The following is a 14,997-nucleotide window of genomic DNA, read 5'->3' as shown; positions in this document are numbered from 1 at the left end:
TTAGACCCCACTTTGACAATTGTGAGCTGATCTGAGAATAACACTTTAAGAATAATATATTGGCTTTGGAGGGAATACAACATAGATTTACAAAACCTATACCTTAACTTCAGGGATTAAGATATAAGGAAAGAATATAAAAATTAGGCCTGTTTACTCGAGAATTAAGAAAGCTAAGGGGTGATCCAATCGATGTTTCAAGATATTAACAGGGTAGATAAAGATAAACTATTTCCACTGGTTGGACATTCTAGAATTAGGGGGCCGTGTGTGAGAAATAGGGCCAGACCATTCAGGAGAGATGTTAGGAAGCACTTAGGGTCAAAGAGTCACATAGCACACAGAAACAGGCCCTTCAGTCCAAATCATCCATGCTAGCAGATATCCTAAACTGATCTGGTCCCACTTTCCAGCATTTGGCCCACATCCCTCTAAACCCTTCCTGTTCATGTACACATCCAGACAATGTTTAAATGTTGTGATTGTACCACCTCCACCACCTCTCTGGCAGCTTGTTCCATCCATACAGCATAATCTGCAAGAAAATTTGCCCCTCGGGTCCCTTTTAAATCTTTCTCCTCTCACCTTAAATCTATGCCCCACACTATGGGACTCCTCTACCCTGGGAAAAAAGACCTGAGCTATTTACTCTATCCATGCCCCTCATGATTTTATAAACCTCTATCAGGTCTCCCCCCCCCCAGCCTCCGTGCTCCAGGGAAAACAGCCCTAGCCTATTCAGCCTATCTCTATAGCTCAAACCCTCCAATCCCAGCAAAGCACTTGTAAATCTTTTCTGAACTTTTTCAAGTTTAACAACATCTTTCCTATAACAGGTACAGGTTTGGAACTCTCTTCCACAAATGGCAGTTGACGCTAGATGAGTTGTTAATTTTAAATCTGAGAAAGAAAATATTTTATTAAACAAAGATATTAAGGGATATATGCGAAAGGTAGGTATGTTGAATTAGGCCATAGATAAGCCATGATCTCAGCGAATGGTGAAACAGGCCTGAGGGGCTCAATGGCCTACCTCTGTTCTTATATTCCTAGTTCTCAGCCTGTGGGACTTCCGAATCCCTGCAGAAGGCCCAGCAGTGAACACTTAAATACCTGGAGGGCAGTTAGTACCATCAGACCTCATCAGGCTGATTAAAGCGTGGGATTTATTGATGTCCTCCGTTCTGTACTCTCCCAATTAAAAAGTTATTTATTTATTATACATTCATTTTTCATAGAATGGGCTTAATTCGAGCTATTTATTTTTGCATTTCAACTACTGAATGGAAAAGTGAAGGAGTTCAAGAGATAGCTATTGCTCAATAGTTTCTGATTATCAGTGGCTTAAAGAAAAGTTCAAACATCAAATAAAGTTCTCACTTGCTTGACATAAAACTTCACACTGTAAAGTCAAGAATGTACTGCCCCTACATGTAATTACACAGCAATATAACAACAATCACCAGGTAAATATATTTGTTTGAAAAACAGCTATGTACCCAAAACAAACCCACAATGTACTTAATGTATGGATGGATGGATAAAGCCAGGCACTAGTGATGCAATACTACTATATTCTCTGGCTTAAGCCACAGAGAAAATCCCGAGAGAGTTATGCTGAACTTGTCATTCAAATCTCCAAATGACTTTCAGATTTTGTATTTTTTATTTCTATTAGATACCTATTGTCTGGATTTGGTTCAAAGATACAAGAGTTTTCATCAGCCACGAAAGCCTATCCACACACACTGGGCTTTCACACTTTGAACCAACAACATCAAAGTGAGCCAAGGCCATTCCTTTAATTGCCCAATAGCTGTGCCCAACATGCACCTGCAACCAAATGTTCAGGTAACCTTCATCAACTTAAGCTATTTCAGTTAACAATGATAATTAAAATTATTATGAGCCAAAATCAGATTATTAAAGAGATTATATTAAAGGTGAGAATTCAATTTTGCTAATAATGTTTGTTTTAACTGTCTTAAAACTATTTGCAAATTTCAGATGGCACTGTGAGCAAAACTGAACACACACAATAAAGATCTAGGTCTTTCTTCGGGGGTATTTTTGGTGGTTTACTGCTGAGTAAATATATTCTATTGAGGTTGCAGAAAATTCAAAGACATCTGGTTACATCCTATTGTCAAGCTTATACATCCAATCGGACATTACCATTAGTAAAACATGTTAAACAAATGATCGGTCGTCCTGGTTACAAGTTTGATGGTGCCTTTCCAGTTCAGATGTGCCCTTTATGCTTCCCTCCACTTAACCATCTCCAAGAGATCACTTGCTTGATATAGAGTATGATATAGAGTTGTACAGTTTGGAAACAAACCCTTCAGTCCAACTCATCCATGCTGGCCAGATATCTTAAATTAATCAATGTTGCACCTCAAAATTTAAAACACCTTGCCCTATATTCTTGCAAAGCTGCTCCAATGGGAATGTCCCACATATGGAGCAAGCACATCCCATGCAGGTGGACTTTTCTTTAAGATATGTGTATATATGGCCACATGCAAATCTTGAAGTGACTGTGCAGTGCAACAAGCTGGCTGTATGCTCCAAACAGAAATGAGAAAGAACGGTGTGCTTTGTCTATGTGTTGTGTAGGGGGAAGTAGCAGACACCAACATTTAGGGGCGCACAATATCAAACATATCTTGAACAGGTACTTCACTGAGATGGTCATTCATAGAACAGGAACAGGAGAAGTCTAGCACAGAGGGGCCACCCAATTTCAGAATAATGTGGCTGCAGTAATGAATAAAATGAAAAACTGATCAAAATTTATCCCATCCAGATGACTTCAATTCTCCAGCAGGAATTGTAGCAATCTTTAAACATGATTTTCAGCACTGATCAGCAATATTTGCTTCAGGTGTTACAGCACATGGGTTTCATTTCAACATTCTTCATCTTCATTATTTGAATAGGCCTACACCCCCAAAGCATCACACAAGCAAGATTAGATGACAGTAATAGTTTCAAGCCATCTCTCTTTCCCCACAAATGCATGGTACATTATTCAAAAAGAAGGGCTCTTAAGGTAATTGGTTATATGGAGGATAGTTTGCAACAAAATATACTTCTCTAATGGATTTGTGGTGACACATGTTTGCAAATGCACTGTTAAAATTTTTTTTTCGTGGAGGTAGCATTAGCTCGCAGAAAGTGTCCTACGCATCAAACACCAAACAATACATTGATTTGTTGACCTGTGGATTGAAGAGTGAGGCTTTAGCTCAGGAGTCTTTGACAAGGAGGTTGAGTGAAGTGATTACGCCACAGTTGAAGAGGGTGAAGACATGACTGCCAAGCTGGTTCAGTGTGCTACGTGCTTGATGTGGGAGGTCAACGACTCTGGTGTGTCTGGCTCGTGTAAGTGTGGAAAGTGTGTGCATGTTCAGTTACTGACAGAGCATATTGCAGCACTGATGAAAGAACTCAAGGACCTTAGGCTCATCCGAGAGAACGAGATCTTTCTGGACAAGACCTTTAGCGAGGTTATTACACCAATCGTGCCAGAAGAGAGCAGAAGAGAGCAGACGATGAGGAAGGCAGAGAGGAGACAGGTGCAAGAGACCTCGGGGGAAGTACCTGTCAAGAACAAGTTGAATCTTTTGGAAACAGTAGAGACAGATGACAAACTGGATGTTTAAGAAGAAAATTGGAGGGAAAGTTAGAACAAGGGAAGTCAAGAAAGACAACTGTATCAATGAGGCAGAAAACTCAGAAAGGGAACATGCTGTAAGGTTGAGTGAAATAGGAGTTGATGGGAAGGGTGAGGGCAGTAACAAATTAAACATTCTATACATGAATGCACGAATTAATAGAAATAAGATGGATGAGCTTGAGGCTCTTTTGGAAATTGGCAGATACGATATTGTGGGGATAACTGAGACGTGGCTTCAAGTGGACAGGGTCTGGGAAATGAATATTCAAGGCTACACGTGCTATCGTAAGGACAGACTGACGGGCAGAGGGAGTGGGGTGGCCATGTTGGTAAGGGATGATATTCAGTCCCTTGCGTGGGGGACCTAGAATCAGGAGGTGTAGAGTCAGTGTGGATAGAGCTTCGAAATACTAAGGGTAAAAAGACCCTCTTGGGAGTTATCTACAGGCCGCCAAATAGTAGTCTGGATGTCGGATGTAAGTTAAATCAGGAGTTGAAATTGGCCTGTCGCAAAGATGTTACTACAGTTGTTATGGGGGATTTCAACATGCAGGTAGATTGGGAGAATCAGGATGGTATTGGACCTCAAGAAAGAGACTTTGTGGAGTGCCTCCGAGATGGATTCTTAGAACAGCTGGTGCTGGAGCCGACCAGGGAGAAGGCAATTCTGGATCTGGTATTGTGCAACGAACCAGAATTGTTCAGGGACCTTGAAATGAAGGAGCCATTATGAGGTAGTGACCATAATACAATAAGCTTCAATCTGCAATTTGAGAGGAAGAGGGTACAATCGGAAGTGACAATTTTTCAGTTGAATAAAGGGAACTATGGAGATATGAGGGAGGAGCTGGCCAAAGTTCAATGGTGCAATACCTTAGCAGGGATGACAATGGAGGAACAATGGCAGATATTTCTGTGTATTAAGCAGAAGATGCAGGATCAGTTCATTCCAAAAAGGAAGAAAGATCCTAGGAGGAGGCATGGGTGGCCGTGGCTGACGAGGGAAGTTAAGAAACATATAAAGTTAAAAGAGAAAAAGTATAACATAGCAAAGATAAGTGGGAAAACTGAGGACTGGGAAGCTTTTAAAGAACAACAGAGGATTACTAAGAAGGAAATACGCAGAGAAAAAATGAGGTACGAAGGTAAACTGGCCAATAATATAAAAGAGGATAGTAAAAGTTTTTTTAGGTATGTGAAAGGCAAAAAAATGATTAAGACTAAAATTGGGCCCTTGAAGACAGAAACAGGGGAATATATTACGGGGAACAAAGAAATGGCAGAAGAATTGAATTGGTACTTCAGATCTGTGTTCACTGGGGAAGACACAAGCAATCTCCCTGAGGTAACAGAGGCTGAAGGACCTGAACTGAAGGGAATTTATATTTGCCAGGAATTGGTGTTGGAGAGACTGTTAGGTCTGAAGGTTGATAAAGTCCCCGGGGCCTGATGGTCTACATCCCAGGGTACTGAAGGAGGTGGCTCGAGAAATCGTGGATGCGTTGGTGATTATTTTCCAGAGTTCGATAGATTCGGGATCAGTTCCTGCGGATTGGAGGGTGGCTAATGTTATACCACTTTTTAAGAAAGGTGGGTGAGAGAAAGCGGGAAATTATAGACCAGTTAGTCTGACCTCAGTGGTGGGAAAGATGCTGGAGTCTATTATAAATGATGAAATCACAACACATCTGGATAGTAGTAACAGGATAGGTCTGAGTCAGCATGGATTTATGAAGGGGAAATCATGCTTGAATAATCTTCTGGAATGTTTTGTGGATGTAACTCTGAAGATGGACGAGGGAGATCCAGTAGATGTAGTGTACCTGGACTTTCAGAAAGCTTTTGATAAAGTCCCACATAGGAGGTTAGTGAGCAAAATTAGGGCACATGGTATTGGGGGCAAAGTACTAACTTGGATTGAAAGTTGGTTGGCTGATAGGAAACAAAGAGTAGTGATAAACAGCTCCATTTCAGAATGGCAGGCAGTGACCAGTGGGGTACCGCAGGGATGAGTACTGGGACCGCAGCTTTTTACAATATATGTTAATGATATAGAAGATGGTATTAGTAATAACATTAGCAAATTTGCTGATGATACTAAGCTGGGTGGCAGGGTGAAATGTGATGAGGATGTTAGGAGATTACAGGGTGACCTGGACAAGTTAGGTGAGTGGTCAGATGCATGGCAGATGCAGTTTAATGTGGATAAATGTATGGTTATCCACTTTGGTGGCAAGAACAGGAAGGCAGATTACTACCTCAATGGAATCAATTTAGGTAAAGAGGCAGTAAAGAGAGATCTGGGTGTTCTTGTACACCAGTCAATGAAGGTAGGCATGCAGGTACAGCAGATAGTGAAGAAGGCTAATAGCATGCTGGCCTTCATAACAAGAGGGATTGAGTATAGAAGCAAAGAGGTTCTTCTGCAGCTGTACAGGGCCCTGATGAGACCACACCTGGAGTACTGTGTACAGTTCTGGTCTCCAAATTTGAGGAAAGACATTCTGGCTATTGAGGGAGTGCAGCGTAGGCTCACGAGGTCAATTCCTGGAATGGCGGGATTACCTTACACTGAAAGACTGGTGCGACTGGGCTTGTATACCCTTGAGTTTAGAAGACTGAGAGGGGATATGATTGAGACATATAAGATTATTAAAGGATTGGACACTCTGGAGGCAGGAAACATGTTCCCAGTGATGGGTGAGTGCCGAACCAGAGGACACAGCTTAAAAATACGGGGTAGACCATTTAGGACAGAGATGAGGAGAAACTTCTTCACCCAGAGAGTGGTGGCTGTGTGGAATGCTCTGCCCCAGAGGGCAGTAGAGGCCCAGTCTCTGGATTCATTTAAGAAAGCGTTGGATAGAGCTCTCAAGGATAGTGGAATCAAAGGTTATGGAGATAAGGCAGGAACAGGATACTGATTAAGGATGATCAGCCATGATCATGTTGAATGGTGGTGCAGGCTCAAAGGGCAGAATGGCCTACTCCTGCACCTATTGTCTATTGTCAATTGATTTACTTTAGATTCATTTTACTTTAAATCAACTATCAATAAGAAACTCGTTAAAAATAATTTATTGAGATGGCTCATTTGCATATTAGAATAATGGCATTTTTACAGTAAACAAAGAGGCTCCTCAATCCCTACTGGTCATCAAACATCCAGCGATTCTAATCCCATTTTCCAGCACTTGGCCCATTGCCTTAAATGCCGCAGCATTTCAAGTGTTCACCGAAATAGTTCTTAAATATCCTATGGGTTCCTGCATCTAGCAACCATTTAGGTAGTAAGTTCCAGATGTGCATCATCCTCTGGGTAAAAAAAAAAGTTCATTAAATCCCCTCTAAACCTCCTGCTCCTCACCTTAAAACTGCTTCCCTAATTATCGACCCCTCACCAAGCAGAGAAGGTTCTCTGTATTGCCCTGCTCTATGGCCCCTTTTTGTATATCTCAGATGCCCCTCAATCTTATTTCATCTGTGGAAAACAACCCCATTCTATCTGTTCTCTCTTCATAGCTAAATCATTCCAGTCCAGGCAACTTTCAGGCAAATCTCTTCTGCAACTCTTCTCATGCAATACTGTCCCACAGACCACAACATCAATGGGAGAGAAATTATTCGAGAAAAAGCTGAAGGAGAGAAGTAATCTCCACTGCAAGGTTTAATCAAGGATACTCAGCGTAGCTTTGTCAGAGGAAGGCCAAGCTTAACGTATTTGATAGGACTTTCCAAAAAAAGGTGATCAGGTGTATAGATGAGGGCAATTTGATTGATGTAGTTGATGTGAATTTCATCAAAGACTTTGACATAGATCCATATTGGAGATTGGGAAGGAAATCAAAAACATGTGGAATCCAGGGCAACTTGGCAAGTTGGATCCAAAATTGACTTTGCGGTGGATGACAGAGGGAAGTGGTAGGATGTTGATTATGTGACTGGAGACCAGTGTGCAATCGCATACCATAGGGATCAGTGTTGGGTCCTTATAAAATATTGGGGGGGGGGGGGGGGGGGAGGAGGAGGGGGAGGTGTGTGGAATAAGTGGGTTTGTGAAATACATGATGATTGGCCAGGTGGTAAATACTGAAGGAGGAGATCTTAGGTTACAGGATGATATTGATCCTTTGGTCAAATGGGCAGATCAGTCACAGATTGAATTTAGCCCTGGTAAGTGTAAAGTGATCGACTTTTGAAGAACAAGACAAGGGAATAATCAATGAATAGCAGGATTTATTGGAAGCATGGAGTGTTTGTCTGCTGATCCTTGAAGACAGCAGGACAGGTTAACAGGGTGGTTGAGAAGGCATACAGACACTTGCGTTTATCAGATGTGGCATAGGTTATGAAAGCAGGAAGGTTATGTTGGACCGATCCAGAACTTTAGTTAGGCTACACCTGGAGCACTGAGAGAGGTTCTGGTCACTACACGAAAGGAAGGATGTGATTTCACTGGAGGGGGTGCAGAGGAGATTCACTAGGATGAAGCGTTTTAGCTATGAAGAGAGGCTGGGTAAGCTTTGGTGGCTTTCTTTAGAGCAGAGAAGGTTGAGGAGAGTCCTGATCGAGGTGTATAAGATTATGAGGGACATGGTCATGATGGAAAGAAAGCAGCTGTTCCCCTTAGTTAAAGGGTCAATAACTGGAGGATATAATTTTAAGGTTAAAATATAGGCAGTTTAGAAAGGATTTGAAAAAAAAAATCCCCCCAGAATACAGTGGGAATCTAGAATGCACTCCCTGGGAGGGGAGTTGAGATGGGAAACTTCATTACCCTTAAAAGTCTATGCATGAGTATGTAATGTCAAAAAATACATTGCTATGCACCAGGTGCTAGAAAGTGGGGCCTAAGGTAGAGTTAGATTTGTGTAATTGGTGCAGACCTGATTGGCAAAGGTTTCTTAGGTACTGTATGATTCTACATTGTGATAACCAGAACTGCACACTGTACTCCAGCCATGGCCTAACTAACATCATATACAGCTCCATCATAATCTCCTTGTTCTTGTAGTCAATGCCTTGCCCAATAAAGCACATGGCTCAACAATCTTATCTACTATCTTGTTGCTTTTAATGATCCATAGATATGCACAACATAGTCCCTCTAATCGTCTCTATTTTTAAGATCCTACCATTCAACATGTGCCCTCTTGCTTAATTAGTTCTCCCCAAATGTAACACTTCACACTTTTCAAGATTAAATTCCATTTGCCACTGTTCAGTTTGTCTATACACCTGTACTCTGAGATTCCCACCTTGCTATGTACCACACCGCCAATTTTCTTGGCATCTGCAAACCTCCCACATTCATGTGTGGATTATTAATGTATCAAACAAACAGCAAGAGACCCAGCACTGAACTCTCTTGTACATCACTGAACACGATTGTCTTGTCACAAAAATATCCCCTTTCACCATCACCCTCTGCTCCCCGATGCTATGCCAACTTTGGATCTAATGTGTCAAATTGTCCTGGATACCATGGGCTCTTAGCTTCATTACCAATCTGCCAAGTGATACCTGGTCAAAAGCCTTCCACTACCCTCATTACCACCTTGAAAAATTCAATCAAATCTGCAAGTCATGATTTCCCTGAATAAGGCCATGTTGACTGGCCTGGATTAATCCTTGCTGCTTCAAGGGGAGGTTAATTTTGTCCCTTTGAATTGTTACAACAGTTTCCTTACTACAGATGTAAGAGTCAGTGGTTTGTAGTTTCCTGGTTTATCCTTAACTCCCTTCTTGAATTATAATACCACATTACCTGTCCTAAAGTCCTCTAGCATCCCTCCAATGGCCAGAGACAAATTAAAAATTAATGTGAAGCACCTCTGCAATCTTCTTCCTTACCTCCTACAACAGCCTGACATACATCTCCTTTAAACCTTGGGATTTATTCACTTTTGAGCCTGTTAAAACCACTAGTACCTCTTCTTTTGCAATGTTAATTCATTCAAGTATAGTACAGTCCTCCTCCATGATTTCCGTATCTACAATGTCCTTCCTTACACTGTATCCAGATGCAAAGTAATCATTTGAAACATCCCATTGATTGTAACTTGAAATGGGCCGTACTATTCTTGGGTTTGTTTTTGCCCCTGAAGTACTTCGGAAGAATGTTGTTGAACTTGAAAGGTTCACAAAAGATTTACAAGGATGCTGCCAGGGTTGGATGGTGTAAGCTATAGGGAAAGGCTGAATAGACTGGAGCTGTTTTCCCTGGAGCGGAGGCTGCAGGGTAACCTTATAGAGATTTATAAAATCATGGGGTAAATAGACAAAATCTTTTCCCTAGAGTGGGGAGCTAGATTAGGTTAGAATATCTGGTTGGCATAGATGAGTTGGACTGAAGGGTCTGTTTCCATGCTGTACATCTCTATGACTCTACTTATAAAATTATTTTGGATTTTCTTTAGGTTTTTTTTCAAGTTCCTCTTCACTGTCCTAATTTCTGTTTTAAACAAATCCCTACACTTTCTATACTCATCTTGGGCATTTGCTGTTTCAATTGTCTGCATGTGGTCTGAACGGATATAATGGAGCTTCAAGATGAGATAAATGGTAAAGAGGAGAAACAGCGAAGTGTATTAATGGAGTCAACATGGACTGCAAGGGTTTATAAACATCAGAAGGATGTCTGGATATGAATGAGATGTTCCAGGTCTCATGTTTTTGATAAACTGGGAATGGTTGCGGGTCTTTGTCGGCAACAGGCCTCACCTCAGGACCATCATTTTAACTGGGAGCAATTGTCAGCGTGATGCAAGTGTGGTCATCAGTATATAGAGCAAGTTGTACCCACCGTTTTCTCTGGCAGCTCATCCCACATGCTAACTATATTCTGGAAAAGCAGTTGTTCCACCTTTGAACTGACAAGATGGTGGCAGAGTAGGATGCTTCAGCTCCATTCATTTCATTCTCATTTCTTCCTTTTTTTTCTCTCTTGATGTTTCTTCTTTCCTTCACTTCTGGCTTCAGCGTGGATTCGGCAAGGCATTCTCTGGGCAATATCTCGGCCTTATCTATAGGCAGCCTAACGCAGTCTCACAGCCTGGGATAGCAGTGTCTCAGCCTGGTCTACAGGCAGTCCACAGCAGTCTCTCAGCTCGGTATGGCAGTGTCTCGGCTTCATCTATAGGTAGCCCATGGTAGGCTCTTGGCGCTGGTGTGGCAGTGTCTCGACTTGGTCTATAGGCAGCCCATGGTAGTCTCTCATCCTGGCATGGCGGTATCTCAGCTTGGTCTATCGGCAGCCCACATCAGTCTCTCGGCCCGGTATGGCAGTGTCTTGGCCTGGTTTATAGGCAGCCCACAGCAGTCTCTCAGCCGACTGTGGCAGTGTCTTGTCCTGGTCAATAGGTGGCCCATGGTAGTCCCTCAGCTTGGTCTATAGGCAGTCCATGGTAGTCTATCGGCCTGGCATGTTCTGGAGGCATAGGAGGAGATCAGGGAGACAACAACTTCAGCAGTAGCAGTGATGCTGGTATCGTGGCCCAAAGCTGGAAACGTGAGCAATGAGGAAGGACCCCTCCCTCCTCCCCACACCCCCCACTTGCCCCAATATCTGCGGCAACCTGTCGAGAACAGGCAGCTGAGGCCTCCCAGGGAGTGAGATAAGGGGAGGACTCATCAAAGACTATTGAACTTTTAACTTTATTCCATTATTTTTGTAGTTTATATTAAGAAGGACTTCAAGTTAACTATTACCTTATTTCTTTACTTTGCTACTTATTCTATGAAGGTAATGCTTAACATTTTAACTTGTTTTCTTTTACCAATTTATCCCTGAGTTTTTGTACCTGGGTGCCATTGTAAAGGTGGGCTGTGTGTGGTGACATTATACATTTTTCACTGTAGTCCTGTACTTCTGCACTTGAGTATACATGACAATAAAATCTAAATCTATCTGACTGTCCCTTAAACATTGCTATTGCATCTGCTTCTGTCACCTCCCCAGCAGTGCACTTCAGGCACCTACCATCCTCTTGCCTCACACATCTCCCTTAAACCTTTCCTCTCTCACCATAAACCTATGCCCTTAGTGTCTGACTTATCTACATGGCAAAATGACTCCAACCATCCACCTTATTCATGTCTCTCATAATTTTATATCCTTCTAACAGGTTGCCTCTCAGCCTCCAACACCTAGTAAAAACAATCCAAACTTGTCCAAACTTTCCTTATAGCAAATACACTCCAATTCTGGCAACATTCTGGTAAGGTTTTCCAAAGCCTCTGCCTTTTTTCTATTGTGTGGCAACCAGAACCGCAGATAACACACCAAATTGGCCTAAAATTCTATTCAAATGCAACATGACTTGCTAACTTTTATACTTAATGCCATGACTGATGAAGGCAATTATGCTATACATCATCTTTATCATCTTATCCACTTGTGCTGTCACTTTCCTGGAGCTATGGACTTTCACCTAAAGATCCCTCTGCATATCAATGCTCCTAGGGGTCCTGTAATATACTATATACTTTTCTTTTGCATTCGACTTCCCAAAATGCATCACCTCACACCTGTTTGAATTAAATGCCATCTGCCATTTTTCCACTTAACTTTCCAACTGATATAAATCCTGTTTTATCCTTTGACAACCTTTGACAGAATTCCACCAATTTTTCATGTCATCTGCAAACTTACTAATCAGACCATCTAAATTTTCATCTAAACCATTATATATACACACACATATATATATAAAAAAATGACAGAGATCCCAGCACTGATCCTTGTGGAACATGATTGGTCACAGACCTCCAGTCAGAAAAAACACCTCTTCATAACTATCCTCTCTCTTCTATGAACAAACTAATTTTATATCCAACTTACCAATTCACCATTGATTTCTGGACTGTTTCACTATGATGCTGACTGCAGGATAATCTTCCCAGACTGTGTCACTATGATGCCGCCTTCAGGATACCCTTCTCAAGAGTCTTGAACACAATCAAAAGTATTTGGGATACAAATTAAAAATTACATGTGGAAATTATGTTTTCTACACAGCTGCCTCTTTTTTACTCAGAAAAAAATAAATATACTTTTAGTCTTTCTTGTTTTTCCAATCTCTTGTGACCAATCACTTCACTCTGCTATCAAACCACAGACAGGAAATTTCCAAACTCAATCACCAGGACTATGCTGAGCTAGCTCAACTCAACACTCACTGCTGCCATCCTCTCTCTGATCGATATTAAACACTCCAGTTTTGCAATGACAATAAAGATCAACGAAGAGTTTAATTCCTCATCACATGATTTTCTGCTACTGAATTGTTGCTTTCAAGGGAATGTTGTCCAAATTTGGAAACTGTGTTGTTTCAATTTATGTATTGAGACAATCGTTGATTCGAGAAATGTCAGGATGCAGTACAGTGATAAATCTGGTAGATTTCTTGAGACTTCAAGTTGAAGTATGACTGAAGCTATTTTACTGTTTATATTAGAGTGGTGCTGGAAAACCACAGCAGGTCAGACAGCATCTGAGGAGCAGGAAAATCAATGTTTTGGGCAAAAGCCCTTCATCAGGAATGGTGGCAGGGTGCCTGCAGAGTCGAGAGAGAAATAAAAAATTGCCTGAAGCTATTTTACTGTCAGCTGGAAACCTGGAAAAAAGCTGATAATATTATAAATATATTTTAAGTCCTCAGCAGTATAAAAGGACATATTGGGTGTCAGAAGTAAATAGCGTTAACACAAATACATTACTGAGGAAGGAACAACAGATATTTCAATCACACAGAGAGTTATAAGATTAAACCTGTTTAAAATATTCAGACTTAGCTAAGTGGTAGCAGCTTCACCGAGTTAGGTTTAGCAATTAATCCAGGCGAACATGTTATTGCAGGTCTGAGGATGTACGGTATTTACATTGTATCAACCAATTGTCTAGACATTTTGGGCCAGAGTGGCACAGTGGTTAGCACTGCTGCCTCACAGCGCCAGAGACCCGGGTTCAATTCCCGCCTCGGGCGACTGACTGTGTGGAGTTTGCACGTTCTCCCCGTGTCTGCGTGGGTTTCCTCCGGGTGCTCCGGTTTCCTCCCACATTCCAAAAGATGTGCAGGGTCAGGTGAATTGGCCATGCTAAACTGCCCGTAGTGTTAGGTAAGGGGTAAATGTAGGGGGTATGGGTGGGTTTCGCTTCGGCGGGTCGTTGTGGACTTGTTGGGCCGAAGGGCCTGTTTCCACACTGTAATGTAATCTAATCTAAAACCTGCTCCTAGAAATACGATATAACAATAAGTGGTTGGGGCTGAGGGGAATTCTGTTCTTGGGGAGTTCTTACTAAGCAGACCTTGCAGGTTACAGTTGTCACTGCTCTCTAGACACTGTCCAATCATCATCAAGCAGTCTTCTCAATATCAGCAAAATTAAAGAACTAACCATTGACTTCAGAAAGAAAGGAGGAGATAATCTATGTCAACTGTGCTAGGGTTGAGAGTGTCAAGTTCCTAGGAGTGACAATAACCGATAACCTGTCCTGGACTTCCCATGTAGATGCAACAATGCCCCTTCTTCCACAGGTGGAGATTTGGCAAGTCCATAAGGACCCTCACCAACTCTTACAGATGCACCATAGAAAACATACTGTCTGGGTGCATATAGCCTGGTATAGCAACTGCTCTGCCCAGGACTGCAAGAAACTACAGATGTTTGTGTACACAGCTGAGACCATCACGGAAGCTGATTTTCTATCACTGAACTCCACTTATACCTCTCGTTGTTGCAGAACGGCTGTCAACATCTTCAAAGACCCATCCCACCTTGGTAATGCTCTCCTACAGCCTCTTCTATCAGGCAGAAGATACAGAAGCTTAAACACACGCATCTACAAGTTCGAGAACACCTTCTTCCCATTCGTTATTAGAGTGATGAGAGGACTCTCTAACCTCAAATAATACTGAGCTTGTTAATGTGATCTTGCCTAGTCCGAAGTGTAACCTGTATATGCCTTACTCTGTCCAAATGTTTTTTTCACCCTATGATATTATGATCTTGCTTACTATGATCTACCTGTAGTGCTCACAAAAAAGCTTTTCACTGTACTTTGGTACATGTAACAATAAATCAATTCAAATCAAATAAATCACAAGGCAGATCGAAACTGGACCAGAAGGAGAAGAGGAAGACATGGGGAAGAGTTGTAATATCCCGGCTAGACAGCAGGATGTTGTCCCCAACACTTTAACAAGACCAAAACTTTCCTTGCCAAGTTTGTTTGCCCTCTGGTATCCTCACTATCCTCAATTGCCTCAGTTGTATACTACCTTTACCTAATTAACTAATGTGACAGATCTACA

Source organism: Chiloscyllium plagiosum, unplaced genomic scaffold, assembly GCF_037043375.1.
Source record: "Chiloscyllium plagiosum isolate Xiang-an unplaced genomic scaffold, Cpla_swu_hap1 HiC_scaffold_2, whole genome shotgun sequence".
Lineage (NCBI taxonomy): Eukaryota > Metazoa > Chordata > Chondrichthyes > Orectolobiformes > Hemiscylliidae > Chiloscyllium > Chiloscyllium plagiosum.
This window is presented reverse-complemented; position numbering follows the sequence as displayed.